Below are 15,302 nucleotides of genomic sequence, written 5' to 3' on the forward strand. Positions count from 1 at the left end.
GCTTCCAAATATTTCCAAAGCCTCCCCGCCCCCCTCAAAAAATCTTTCCACAACTCTATTTCCAGAATTGTTCCACCTCATGGTCGGCTGGAGATATTAGGAAAATTAATCCATAATAGTTTGCACCGAGCTTTTGCAAGGACCCTAATGCAGAACCAGTGTCGTCGCCTCAGCCCTTCCACAATGCACAGCAGGTGGCAATTGGCAGCCGGGCTGCAGGCAGAGGGAACTAATGCCCCATCCTCAAATCTTCCAGATAGCTTTCTGACACCATGTGATGTCAAATTTCTTTCTACTGTTTGCAAGTGTATTTGAGAAAAGCATGAATTTATTTTTAACAACAATATTAAAAGCTTCCTTTTGTACTTCCCTTGAAATTTCATGATTTGAACTGGTTATGCGTAATAAAATCACAACATACCTGGAACTTGCCCAATTTAAAACATCAAATCTGGAAACTTGTAAGATTAAAATTAGGAATGTCAGAGCTACAATACCACCTTGGGAAATACAAGCAGCAATTGCCAACTGCACCGAAGACGGGAAGAACAGACAAGTCAGACTAACTATGTTACTCTTCAAAAGACCTTGTGACTATCTGATGGGCTGAATGGTCTTCTCCCTTGCTGCCATGTTCTGTGAATCTTCTGAATTCCATGACAGCAAAGTTACCTGCACTAATACATTTTGTTTGCCGTAGAATGTTTTTGGCAAACCAAGGTATTTCTTTCCATTGATGCCCATTGCCCAGCCTGATCTTTATCCAAACCCAGTTTCTTAGCCTACACCAGGGTTTCCCAACCCTTTTTATACTATTGACCAATACCATTAAGCAAGGGGTCCACAGACCCAATGGGAACTGCTGGCCTGGGCTAATTTGACCTACTAAATTGCAGCAGTTTAAAACAGTTTACAAAAATACACCAGATCTTTAAAATCCATTCCACACCAAGTTCAGACTGAACCTTCACTCACCACATTTTTAGATGTAACAAAAGCCTCATTATTTATAATATTGAAGGTTAAGTCTTAGCCCTCCCACAAGTATAACGGGGATTGGACTTCCAGAACTGATACTGTAACACCAGTTGCAGAAGACTACAACTTCCACAATTACAATAACATAGGGAGCACAGTGTAATTTTATTCATCAATAAATAAAATGTATTGTAACTAATATAAACATGTGTTGGTGTCTTGTATCAGATTTTGGAAAGGAAACTTTAACTCAAATATTCAGTTTGCACAGTATCTGGATGTGATGTTCAAAAATAGCACCACATACTGATAGTCAACAAAAATATAGCCCTAGAACTGCCAGATGTAAGCGTCATTTTGATGGTGAAATTGGCCCATGTGAACAGATTGTGTGAATGCTCAGAATAGAGGTGCGCAAGTCAAGATGAAATTTGTAAAAATGCATCTCTTGGTCATCCCTACAGCTTACCTCACAATATGCAGAGAAAATGTCACGCTTTAGGTCAGAGATTCCAAACCCTTTTTATGTCACGAATCCCTACCATTAACTGTGGACCCCAGGTTGGGAACCCCGCTTCAGGTGAACAAATGGTAGTAGTCTAATCAGCTGATGACTTCACTTATTTATAGGAAAGTTATGCGGTCAAATAAAAATGATGCACTTTCCTGCTTTTAACCCAGCATCATTATCAAACACTCACAGTTCACATGAAGTTCACATCTCAATTAGAAGTGAACCTTGACTATTTTCATTTCCCGCACTACTTACAATTGCTAATTAAGTGCAAATTAATTATAAATGACAAGTAATCTGCTTTTTTTTAAGAAACTTTATCCAATAAGGCTACAAGCAGTGCAAGCTATTTTTTTTTAATTTTAAAAAAATGCTACCAAAATTGGAGAAGCTAAATTTTTAATCTAGAATATTTGAAATAAAAGTCAAAAGATGGAATGATTTTCCTGAAGATACAAGCACACCTGATTCCAAATTGAAGGAGTGAAAATTCATGAATGCATGTATAAATTCCATTCAATTCCAATTGTATTAAATACAGGAACTGTTTTCCATCTCACCTCCTCCACACATTTTTGATTTATATCTCAGAAGACTTTTCTCTAACAGTTTAATCTGTATTTTATAACTGGAAACTCTTCAGGTATATGGCGTTCCTGCAACAAAATTACGATGATCTATTATTAAGCTATACAGTAATTATTATTGGCACTTTAAGCAGTGACGGAAATCTTTAAAAGTGCAACATTATCATTAATGCTTAATAAAAAAGGAAACCCATTAATTTACTTGTCAACTTTGAACCAGAATTTTAATGTCATAATTAATTCATCTACAAATTGAACTACAGTTTCTGTGGAATCACAACAAATAAAAAAGAGAAAGCAAAATAACCAGCGAGAGATTGTTTTATTCATTGGCAACACTCCTCCTAGGACTCGTAAGTGTGTGGCTTTTATTGTTGAATATCCCTTTAAGAGCTGGCTACAGAGATTATACATGCTGTTTTAAATGCCAGGAACAGTGGGTACTCACAATAGATCATCTGGGAACACTGATAGTGTTGTTATCCTGCATTACACAGAGAAATACAGGATAATTTTGTATCCTGTATAAAACTGCTACAGGATACAATTTGGCTATTGAAGATCTAAATCTTTATGTGACTTCCACAATGTTAAGTGTCATAGCAAACTATGCCTTAAAAAGAGACAGTAATTCAATTTTGATCCCATTTCCTATAGTCCTTTCATGAAGTACATTACTGTAAATATGAAATGCAAATAAGATTAAGTATAATTCAAAGGGCCCTAACTTCCCAACATTCTCTGTGGAAGCTTACAAAAGGCCGGTTTTGCAAGGTACAGACGGTGTAGAGTCAAAAGTAAAAGTAAATGAAGGCATAAAGCAATGGAGTCAAAACTAAAGTAATTTCAATAATACCCTACACATTAAAAGCTGATAAAGCCATTGCACACTAAATATATAGTGTGTGTGTTCCTTTATTTTATCACCACACTAATAAATTGTGCATGTTATGCAAATTAGATTTTAACAATAACTGTACTCCTTTAAATAAACAAGAGAATTTCTTTGTATTGCAATTACATTAAATGAATATTTAAACGATTAGCATTCCTAACAGTGAGAAATTAAACAAAATAACTGATTTAAAGGATAATCAAAAATCTTAAATATTGCAAAATTACATGAAGAATCTGGCAAAACGGCTAAACTGACCAATTCGAAGTTCAGGCAACACACATCAAAGTTGCTGGTGAATGCAGCAGGCCAGGCAGCATCTGTAGGAAGGGTCTTCGAAGGGTCTCGGCCTGAAACGTCGACTGCACCTCTTCCTACAGATGCTGCCTGGCCTGCTGCGTTCACCAGCAACTTTGATATGTGTTGCTTGAATTTCCAGCATCTGCAGTATTCCTGTTGTTTGAATTCAAAGTTCAGAGTATATTTGTTATCGAAGTACATATATGTCACCATATGCAATCCTGAGATTTGTTTTCTGCAGGCTTTTATAGTAACACAAGGAAACACAATAGAATCAATGGGAAGAGCACAACAAAGGAGGACAAACAACAAGGCAACAAACAGTGGAAATACAAACAAGAAAAAAAACAAAGCAATAATAGTAAATAAATAAGAAATAAATATTGAGAAAATAAGCTGAGAGTCCTTGAAAGTGAGCCACAGGTTGTGGAATTAGTTCAGTGCTGGGGTTAGTGAGGTTGACTGAAGTTATCTCCTCAAGAGCCTAATGGTTGAGGGGTAATGGTTGCCCCTGAACCTTGTAGTGTGGGATCTCAGGCTCTTGTACCTCCTTTCTGATAGCAGCAGTGAGAAGAGAGCATAGCCTAGATGATGGGGTGGTGGTGGGGGGAGGGGTCCTTGATAATAGATGTTGCTTTCCTGCAACAGTGCTCCTTGTAGATGTGATCAGTGGTGGGGAGGACTTTACTTGTGATGGAGGAGGCTGTATCCACTACTTCTGTAGGCCTTTCCCTTCAAGGGCATTGGTGTTTCCATACCAAGCCATGACGCAACCAGTCAATATTCTCTCCACTGCACATCTATAGAAGTTTGTCAAAGTTTTTGATGACATGCTGAATCTTTGCAAACTTCTAAGAAAGTGGACGTGCTGCCGTGCCTTCTTTGTAATTAAAGTTACGTGCTGGAGCCAGGACAAATTCTTTGAAATGGTAGCACCAAGGAATTTAAAGCCGTTGATCCTTTCCACCTCTGATCCCCTGATAAGAGCTAATTCAGTGGCCTTCTGTTTCATAGAAACATAGAAACATAGAAAATAGGTGCAGGAGTAGGCCATTTGGCCCTTTGAGCCTGCACCGCCATTTATTATGATCATGGCTGATCATCCAACTCAGAACCCAGCCTTCCCTCCATACCCCGTGACCCCTGTAGCCACAAGGGCCATATCTAACTTCCTTTTAAACATAGCTAATGAACTGGCCTCAACAGTTTGCTGTGGCAGAGAATTCCACAGATTCACCACTCTCTGTGTGAAGAAGTTTTTCCTAACCTCGGTCCTAAAAGGCTTCCCCTCTATCCTCAAACTGTGACCCCTCGTTCTAGACCTCCCCAACATCGGGAACAATCTTCCCGCATCTAGCCTGTCCAATCCCTTTAGGATCTTATACGTTTCAATCAGATCCCCCCACAATCTTCTAAATTCCAACGAGTACAAGCCCAGTTCATCCAGTCTTTCTTCATATGAAAGACCTGCCATCCCAGGAATCAATCTGGTGAACCTTCTTTGTACTCCCTCTATGGCAAGGATGTCTTTCTTCAGATTAGGGGACCAAAACTGCACACAATACTCCAGGTGTGGTCTCACCAAGGCCTTGTACAACTGCAGTAGTACCTCCCTGCTCCTGTACTCGAATCCTCTCGCTATAAATGCCAGCATACCGTTCGCCTTTTTCACCGCCTGCTGTACCTGCATGCCCACTTTCAATGATTGGTGTATAATGACACCCAGGTCTCGTTGCACCTCCCCTTTTCCTAATCGGCCACCATTCAGATAATAATCTGTTTTCCTATTTTTGCCACCAAAGTGGATAACTTCACATTTATCCACATTAAATTGCATCTGCCATGAGTTTGCCCACTCACCCAACCTATCCAAGTCACCCTGCATCCTCTTAGCATCCTCCTCACTGCTAACACTACCACCCAGCTTCGTGTCATCCGCAAACTTGGAGATGCTGCATTTAATTCCCTCATCCAAGTCATTAATATATATTGTAAACAACTGGGGTCCCAGCACTGAGCCTTGCGGTACCCCACTAGTCACCGCCTGCCATTCTGAAAAGGTCCCGTTTATTCCCACTCTTTGCTTCCTGTCTGCTAACCAATTCTCCACCCACACCAATACCTTACCCCCAATACCATGTGCTTTAAGTTTGCACACTAATCTCCTGTGTGGGACCTTGTCAAAAGCCTTTTGAAAATCCAAATATACCACATCCACTGGTTCTCCCCTATCCACTCTACTAGTTACATCCTCAAAAAATTCTATGAGATTCGTCAGACATGATTTTCCTTTCACAAATCCATGCTGACTTTGTCCGATCATTTCACCGCTTTCCAAATGTGCTGTTATCACATCCTTGATAACTGACTCCAGCAGTTTCCCCACCACCGACGTTAGGCTAACCGGCCTATAATTCCCCGGTTTCTCTCTCCCTCCTTTTTTAAAAAGTGGGGTTACATTAGCCACCCTCCAATCCTCAGGAACTAGTCCAGAATCTAACGAGTTTTGAAAAATTATCACTAATGCATCCACTATTTCTTGGGCCACTTCCTTAAGCACTCTGGGATGCAGACCATCTGGCCCTGGGGATTTATCTGCCTTCAATCCCTTCAATTTACCTAACACCACTTCCCTACTAACATGTATTTCGCTCAGTTCCTCCATCTCACTGGACCCTCTGTCCCTTACTATTTCTGGAAGATTATTTATGTCCTCCTTAGTGAAGACAGAACCAAAGTAATTATTCAATTGGTCTGCCATGTCCTTGCTCCCCATAATCAATTCACCTGTTTCTGTTTGCAGGGGACCTACATTTGTCTTTATCAGTCTTTTCCTTTTTACATATCTATAAAAGCTTTTACAGTCCGTTTTTATGTTCTCTGCCAGTTTTCTCTCATAATCTTTTTTCCCCTTCCTAATTAAGCCCTTTGTCCTCCTCTGCTGAACTCTGAATTTCTCCCAGTCCTCAGGTGAGCCACTTTCTCTGGCTAATTTGTATGCTACTTCTTTGGAATTGATACTATCCCTAATTTCTCTTGTCAGCCACGGGTGCACTACCTTCCTTGATTTATTCTTTTGCCAAACTGGGATGAACAATTGTTGTAGTTCATCCATGCAACCTTTAAATGCCTGCCATTGCATATCCACCGTCAATCCTTGAAGTGTCATTTGCCAGTCTATCTTAGCTAATTCACGTCTCATACCTTTAAAGTTACCCCTCTTTAAGTTCAGAACCTTTGTTTCTGAATTAACTACGTCACTCTCCATGTTAATGAAGAATTCCACCATATTATGGTCACTCTTACCCAAGGGGCCTCTCACGTCAAGATCGCTAATTAACCCTTCCTCATTGCTCAAAACCCAATCCAGAATAGCCTGCTCTCTAGTCGGTTCCTCGACATGTTGGTTCAAAAAACCATCCCGCATACATTCCAAGAAATCCTCTTCCTCAGCACCTTTACCAATTTGGTTCACCCAGTCTACATGTAGATTGAAGTCACCCATTATAACTGCTGTTCCTTTATTGCACACATTTCTAATTTCCTGTTTAATACCATCTCCGACCTCACTACTACCTCCTCCTGTAGTCAATAATCAGCTCTTTGGTTTTGCTGACATTGAGTAAGAGGTTGTTTTTGTGTCACCATTCATCCAGATTTTCAATCTCCCTCCTTTATGTTGATTTCTCACCACCTGTGATCCGGCCAACACGTGGCGTCATCAGCAAACTTAAATATGGCATTGGAGCTGTACTTAGCCTCATAGTCATAAGTATTTAGCGAGTAGAGCAGGCTCACAGTCTTGTGGTGCACCTGTGCTGATGGAGATGATGGAGGAGATGTTGTCAATCCGAACTGACTGGGGTCTGCAAGTGAGGAAATCAAGGATCCATTTGCAGAAGGAGGCATTGAGGTTTAAGTCTTGGAGCATATTGATTAGTTTTGAGGGGATGATCGTGTTAAATACAGAGCTGTTGTGGTCAATGAAGAAAATCCTAATTTATACATTATAATTGTTCAGATGTTCCAGAGTTGAAGAGCCAATAAAATAACATCTGTTGTTGACCTGTTCTGACAGTAGGCAAACTGGAGTGGATCCAAGTCACGCCTCAGGCAGGAGTTGATATGTTTCATCACCATCTTCTCAAAGGACTTCATCAAAGGATGTAACTGCTACTGAACGAACTTTGCTACATGTGGACATCTTCAAATGAGCTATTTGATTTTCCGGCGAAAATATTTATATTGACCACCATGTTAAAACTCAAGCTATTTATTAATTACATTTTTAAAATTCACTTTAAAAACTTCCCATTGAATGAAGTATTAATGTGCATATCTGGGATGTCAAAGACCAGGGAACCTGAATAAGTTTAGCTCTGAATTGAAGCAACAGTTTGAGTGTTGAGTGTCAGTTTCTTTCGCTAGTCAGCTTGGTTAACATTTGGTATAGCGTTAGGACCTTCTGCAGTTCTTATCCGACTATAAATATTCTTGACCGTACCCTCATGTTGAGGTTGAATGTGTGTTTTTTATTATTCTCTTTTTCTTTTGACTCATGAACACAAAGCCCGAGCTTTGTGATAAATGCTGTCCCGTACTTTTACACATTTATCAGGTGCATACAGGTGAATATATCAAACAACTGCAAATTACACGTTGGTATGCTCCCAACACAAATGTAGTTGTTTGAGATGTACTAGAAGACAGTTATTTGAAATGATAAACCTGTCATATCATACATTTAAACTACTAATGTACTTTTGCAATTATGTAAAATATGACAACTCTTCATCTTTACTTATAATGTAAACTAAGAAATGTACCATGAAGAACTCACATTCTTCATTTTATGTTATTATGTAACATTTACATAAAAAAGAGAAAATTTTTTTCACAGGTGTTGTAGAACAGAAACTATATGTCCAATACTAAAAGAGTAGAGACCATTTGGTATTCAAAATGATTATGGATGGTGTATCACTTCCAGAACAGAAATCAGAACTTTTCAAGATCCTTCACTTGCTTCAATCTCAACTTTTCACACTCAAGTTCAAATTTATTCTCATTCAACCATTAATATGTGTATGACCAAATGAAATGATGTTCCTCCGGACCAAGATATCAACACAGTACATAAAGTATTATTATCACAAAAAATTAACAGATAATAACATACATTTCAGAATAATGTCCATTTATGACACCAGTTAAAAAATAGACAGTGTAATGCTACCAGCACTTAATACATGATGAAACCTGGGTAGTGGCAGGGAGTTCAGTAGTCTAACAGGGGGAATAAGATGCTTTCCATCATAACAGTACTTGTCCTAATGTTATGTTAAAGGTTCAAAGAGAGTGTGGGATGGATGGGAGGAATTCTTAACAACACTAAGGACCCGGTATATGTAGCGCTCCTGATAATTATCTCAGATGGGTGGAAGTGAGACCCTACTGATCCTCTCAGCTGTCCTTGCAATTTCATTCAGAATTATGATATTTCAATGAGTAAATTAGATCATATAACAACTTTCATCAAGTACTTCAGATTTTAAGACTTCAGATGCATAGATCTATTTAATATACATTTACTTTCAGGCTTATTCTCAGGGAATATCCATATTGTCTCCAGTTCCACACATCGAGGGTGTTTTAAAAGCAATTTTAAATTTTATATTTTAAGCTGATTGTTTCTCCATAATACGAGGGTGACTTTCTTCCTTAGAATAGACAATGCATATTGTCCTCCTCTCACTTTCCAAAAACATACATTTTATTCTTTCTTATTCCATGTCCAGGGGTTGGTTGCATCTTGAACCCCTGTGGTAGGTGAAGGGAAGCTATTCCCAGACCGGGATTTTAACCAACTGATGAAAAGGGAATGGTGGTAAATTTCTAAATTGGAATGGTACATAACTTGAAGGAAAACTTGCAGGTGGTGGTGTTCTGTTACACCTGCCAACCTTGTTCTTGAGTAAATGGCAAAGGTCATGTGTTTAGGAGGTGGTATTGAAGAATTGTTGGCAGATTTCTGTAGTGAATTTAGTAGATGATGAAGACGACAGACAAAATTCTGGATTGAAAATAAATCCAAGTTTCAAGCAGGCGGATATCAAAGGTGCATGACAGATTGAACGCCCTTACAAGTATTCGAGAAATAGGAAATAAGCAAGTCTGAGCTGTTTCTTTTTAAACATCTTATGTGTTTGCAGTGTTAACTATTTGATTATACAGTATCGAGAAATGACAGGGTATGCATGAACTATTCTGAAACTGAGATTTTGTTCACCATATGGATTTTAGGGAACATGGGACTGTCATATGAGGAAATACTAAACAGACTGTGTCTCTATTCTCTTGTTTTGCAGAATTAGAGGTTTCACTTGTGAGAAAGTCATGAACAAGGTGGCGCCAACCATTTACAACTGAGGTGTGTAGCAATTTTCTCTCTCAGGGAGTACTGAACCGTTGTGATTATCTACTCTTAAGGGTGATGGTGGCCCAATCATTAGCCACTGAATGTATTTACTTCATTATGTGCACCTGCACACCTGCTCGTTAATGCAAATATCTAATCAGCCAATCACATGGCAGCAACTCAATGCATAAAAGCATGCAGACATGGTCAAAAGATTCAGTTGCTGTTCAGAACAATCATCAGAATGGGGAAGAAATGTGATCTGAGTAAATTTGACCATGAAATGATTGTTGGTGTCAGATGGGGTGGTACGATTATCGCAGTAACTGTGAATCTCCTGGGATTTTCACGCAGAACAGTGAGGTAAAAACAAAAACATCCAGTGAGCAAGAGTTCTGTCGGTGTAAACACATTGTTAATGAGAGGTCAGAGGAGAACGGCCAGATTGGTTCAAGGAAGATAACAGTAACTCAAATAACCATTGGTTACAACAGTAGTGTTACAACAGAAGAGCATTTCTGAATACACAACACATTGAACTTTGAAGTGGATGGCCTACACCAGCACGAAACCATGAACATACATTCAGTAGCCACTTTATTAGGTTCAGGAGGTACCTAATAAAGTTGCAGTGAGTGCATATTTAAGATGGATATAAATAGATATTTGAAAAATCAAAGAACGCTGGCAGGTCAAAGCCAGTTTAGATCAGCCAGCATTAATTGAGTATCGGAAAAGGTTTGAGAACCCTGGTGATCTACTCCTGCTCCTGTTTCCTTGTGTTCCTGAGTGATTTCATGGCTATGTACAAAATCGTTACAGGGTTCGATAGATATTCCCTCTGGCTGGGATACTTGGAAGCAGAGCTCACAACCCCAAAATAAGGAGTTAGCCAATCAATACAGCTGAGAACAAAATTAGTCACCAAAAATATGTTGTATGTTTGGAATTATCTACTCAAAATAATTGCTACTGACTATACTCACGTCAAATTAATAGATTTTTTTGATATTATGAGAATCAACGGATTATGGGGATAAGTTTGGGAAAAAGGCACTGAAGTAAAAGATCCACCATGATCTTATTCAATGATGTGGGAAGCACAAGGGACCAAGCGGCCTTTGCCTGCTTCTATTTTCTCCCTTCTTTTGTTTTCATCAGCAACTTGTCTGGTTGCTTTCTTCTTGTCTATTAGTTTAGTTTTAGTGCATCAAATTTTCAAAAATACTAAGTTGTTATATTGCTTTTTATAGATGGTTATTGAAAATGATGGTTTCATACACAGTTCAAAGTTCAAAGTAATTTTTATTATCAAAGTACATATATGTCAACATATACAACCCTGAGATTCATTTTCTTGCGGGCATACTCAAAAAATCTATAGAATAATCATAACAGAATCAACGAAAGACTGCCCAACTGCAATGTTCAACTACAGTGTGCAGAAGACAAAAAACTGTGCAAATACAAAAAGAATAAATAATAATAATAAATAAATAAGCAATAAACATCGAGAACATGAGATGAAGAGTTCTTGAAAGTGAATCCTTGGTTGTGGGAGTAGTTCAAGAATGGAGCAACTGAAGTTGAGTTTAACAGGTTAACAGGTTAATAGGTGAGGGGTAGTAACTGTTTGTGAACCTGGTGATGTGAGTCCTGAGGCTCCAGTACCTTCTTCCTGATGGCAGCAGGGGTCCCTGATGATGGATACGGCTTTCCTGCACAGTGTTTCATGTATATGGGCTCAATAGTTTGGAGGGTTTTACCCATGATGGACTGGGACATTGTCGCTTTTTTTGTAAGATTTTCCATTCAAGTACATTGGTGTTTCCATACCAGGTGTGATGCAGCCAGTCAATATACTCTCCACCACACATCTATAGACATTTGTTGCTTAAAACAAGAAAACATATTTACATCAAGCCCACTCCCATGCTCAATTTACCCACTTATCCCAATTTCATGTACCTCTGCTGTTCCCAGAATTTAATATTCCTCCATATGCATGATTAATCAATTTTTAAACACTAATGTAGACTCGATTTCAATTGCTATCTCTGATAATGCATTGCACAGATCTCTGCATAAAACCAATGCCTCTATTCTCTCTGCTAATTCTTTTACATTGGCAACATCAATGTTGCCTTTTTCTGTATTATTCATTGACTGGATACAACCTGCACATTCTTAATCTGATTTTATTTAGTTATAATTAAGCCTGTATTATGTCTTCAATATGTCTATATTTTTTAAGGCTCAGATTTTCAAGTCTAGTCTCACATTTGTTCTTCCTCAAACAGGGAACACCCTAGAGAATCTGTGCTCTATCTAAAACATCTTTTTACAATACCGAATCCAAATTTCTTTTCCTCCATGTGGAATTACTAACATTTCATTCAAAGGATACTATTCTAAGTTGACAAGAAGCCCTGTAGATTTTGCAACATACCCCAATATTTTGTTAGCTTTCTCAAGTTTGTAAACATGAACCCTAAATCCCATTGCTCTTCCATATGACTCCCCCTTCCCATTTTTAACTATTATACACCTTTTGACCAACACTGCACTGTAGAAAAGAAAAAAAAAATCCTCCTTCCATTTTAAATAGCCAAACTTTAATCATGATTAGGTCTTTAATCATGATTAGGTCAAACTCAAATGAACAAGTAACTGTATGAACCGGTGCAATGAAAAACTTAACTTGCAGCAGATCATAGGCATCATTAAAGCAACATTTACAAGAGAAAATATTATCTGAACATAAATAAAACACACTTTTTACAGGAAAGAACATAATTAGAACAAATCTATTTTAGTGATCTAACTAGTCATAGTGATCCCCTAGTTCAAGGGTCCTCAATCTTTTTTGCAACGCGGACTGGTTTATTATTGACAATACACTTGCAAACCAGCCGACCCGGGGGGGGGGGGGGGCCGGGTTGTCAACAGACAAGAGTAGCAGTCAAATACGTTGTGTTTACCCCGAGAAAGACTACAATGACCATGAAGCCTTGCGCGGGCATGAGTGAGCATGCATGACCTGCGCATGTGTGTACCTGCCGATTTTTTCTACAAATCGTTTTTGGCGATTCTGCACGGGGGGGGGTGTTAATCACAACCGGAATATAGGTGATAAGTGGCTAATACACTCAGTTTCGTTTCTAAAAGGGTTTATCTAACGAATTTAATATTAAACACACAGCGCATATTTCCCTCGCATGAGTATAGTGATAAGTCAATTATCAGGAGAGGACAGGGGAGCTTGAAGTAAGTGTTGCACGAACTTCCAGTAGAAGTGGTAGAGGCAGGTTCGATATTATCATTTAAAGAAAAATTGGATAGGTATATGGACAGGAAAGGAATGGAGGGTTATGGGCTGAGTGCAGGTCAGTGGGACTAGGTGAGAGTAGCATTCAGCATGGAGTAGAAGGGCAGAGGTGGCCTGTTTCCGTGCTGTAATTGTTATATGGTTATATAAGTCACTTATAAGTCAATAGCATCATAACGTTTTAAGTAACGTTTGGATATTAAACACACAGCACATATTTTCCCCGTATGAACATATAAAATCATTGCAACACACCAATATCGCTGAATCAGTGGGAGCCCTGTGCTTGTTTCCCTGCAACAAGACGGTACCATCGAGGGGTGATGGGAGACAGCGATACTCGAAGGGGGTTCCTTATGTCCAGTCTATTCCGCAATTTTGTTTTCGTTGCATTCATTGCAGAGATATGTTGGAAATGGAAGCAATGTTATCATTGCTATCTCGGGATATTTAGCCTCAACTTTAATCCAGAATGCCGGCAGAGATGTTATTTCAAACATACTTTTCAGCCCGCCATCATTTGCAAGCTCAAGGAGTTGATCTCCTTCCCACGCTGACATGGATGACGCGTGCGTAATGACCTTGCATGCGTTCAAGCTCAACAGTGCGTGACAGGGAATGAAGAAAGGTGCAGTTGACTCCTATCGCCAAATCATATCGTTTCCTCGCAGCCCGGTAGCACATGCTTTGCAGCCTGGTACCGGTCCACGGCCCGGTGGTTGGGGACCGCTGCCCTAGTTGTAATGTCTCTGTCTTGTCATGCATGAGATATTTCACAAATCATACATATAGACATACTGTTCTCAATCTTTTTTTTTTGAGAGCAAAGCATTCTTAATCCAAGAAAAAAACTGAGTGAAACACACCACTGGGCAAAATAGCAACTGAATCTCTGTCCTGCAGACTAAGTAGAATCTCTAACAAGCTTCTCTCGATGAACTGCTTGTTTTCTCCTAGTGCCTTGTACAAGAATCCAATAATAGGGATCTGCATTTCCCCTACTCATTTTTGATAAAGTTCACAAAGAATTCCCAGAATAAATATTCTATAATCTTCGATAAACACCTGTTAGATTGGTCCCAGAAAGCCTTTTGATTAGCTTTAGTAGTCCTCTCCACAGCTTTAAATGGCATGTAAATATGAACTGGTGAGTACATCTTGAAGTACCACATGAAACCAAAATCTCCACAGTATTTCCTCACAAGCAGCTGAAAAGGAATTGAGACCAGCTCTTGACATTAGAATTCTGCCTGAGCTCATTAATGAATGGTAACAGGCACCTCCAGGAATAGCCCCAAGGTAGCCATTTTTTTCCCAAATTTACATCTTGCAGGAAACATGGTTACAGCAACTGTTTCACCTCCAGACCCCAGATAGGCCACCTTGGAGGACTGTTGGCACCCAAGCACATTTTCACAAAAATTACCTCCCCTAAAATTCATGTCTTTGATGGGCAGCTGGCTTACAGAGCCAAAGGTTGTTTGAAGTTTAATGGCAAAACTGACTCAGACATATGGATAAGTTCAATGGCTTGCTTTGTCTAAAAATTAATTAAATTTTATGCCTTTCTTTTTAGAAAAACTGCTACTTTTATACAGAGCCCTGATGCTGAAGCATCTTTGGAATTCAAATCTGGTGGACATGTTGCTTTAAATCAATTTCTTTAAATAGATTTATTGTAGCTTATCCTGAAATAATTCATGGTTGACAATTGGCTTTAACATGCATGTGTCTTTTTTTTGTAAGTACATTTTGATTGGTTAATGTAAGAGTTTCCAGAATATCTTGTTTTATATCGGTGAAGAATAAGAACCAATAAAAGCTCTTCTTCCTTTGCTGGGATGTTAAAGGTATGCAAGTACAAATCTGATACTTTTCTGTGCATATATTACTCCACATAAATAAAGGAGTAATGGAGTGTTAATATAATACAAAATCAGTACATGCTTATAGTAGATTATATTTTTATTTAGTCTACTCTACAAATCATTTTCTAAACTATTCTTTTTCCCCTCTGTCTTTTCTAATGCCACACATTCAAACATTATATCAATGATGGAGCCATGAAAGTTGGAGTTCTTTCTCCATTAATATCTGCAAGTCTGTATCAGCTAACATAAGATGCAGTGACAAAGAAAGGTAATAACCCTCTTGGCATTTAGCTAAGTCAATGGGGGAGAAAAGCCCACCACTGATTCTTAAGGCAGCTGTTCGACAAGCTGCTGGTGTTTTCAATCATGATGCCTCCAGTGCTACATAATATTAAATAATATACTAAGTAT

General features: G+C 38.8%; 1 long non-coding RNA gene across 1 annotated transcript in view; it reads left to right on the forward strand.

Annotated features, from left to right (window-relative positions):
- The window catches only part of LOC134338637 (uncharacterized), a 59,223-nt gene extending 44,410 nt beyond the window's left edge, over positions 1-14,813 (forward strand). The window contains exons 4-5 of the long non-coding RNA XR_010016272.1: positions 9,643-9,704; positions 14,597-14,813. This is a non-coding gene — a long non-coding RNA (uncharacterized LOC134338637). The remainder of the gene's footprint in view (positions 1-9,642; positions 9,705-14,596) is intronic.
- The last annotated feature ends 489 nt before the right edge of the window (positions 14,814-15,302 follow it).

Source organism: Mobula hypostoma, chromosome 27 (assembly GCF_963921235.1).
Source record: "Mobula hypostoma chromosome 27, sMobHyp1.1, whole genome shotgun sequence".
NCBI lineage: Eukaryota > Metazoa > Chordata > Chondrichthyes > Myliobatiformes > Myliobatidae > Mobula > Mobula hypostoma.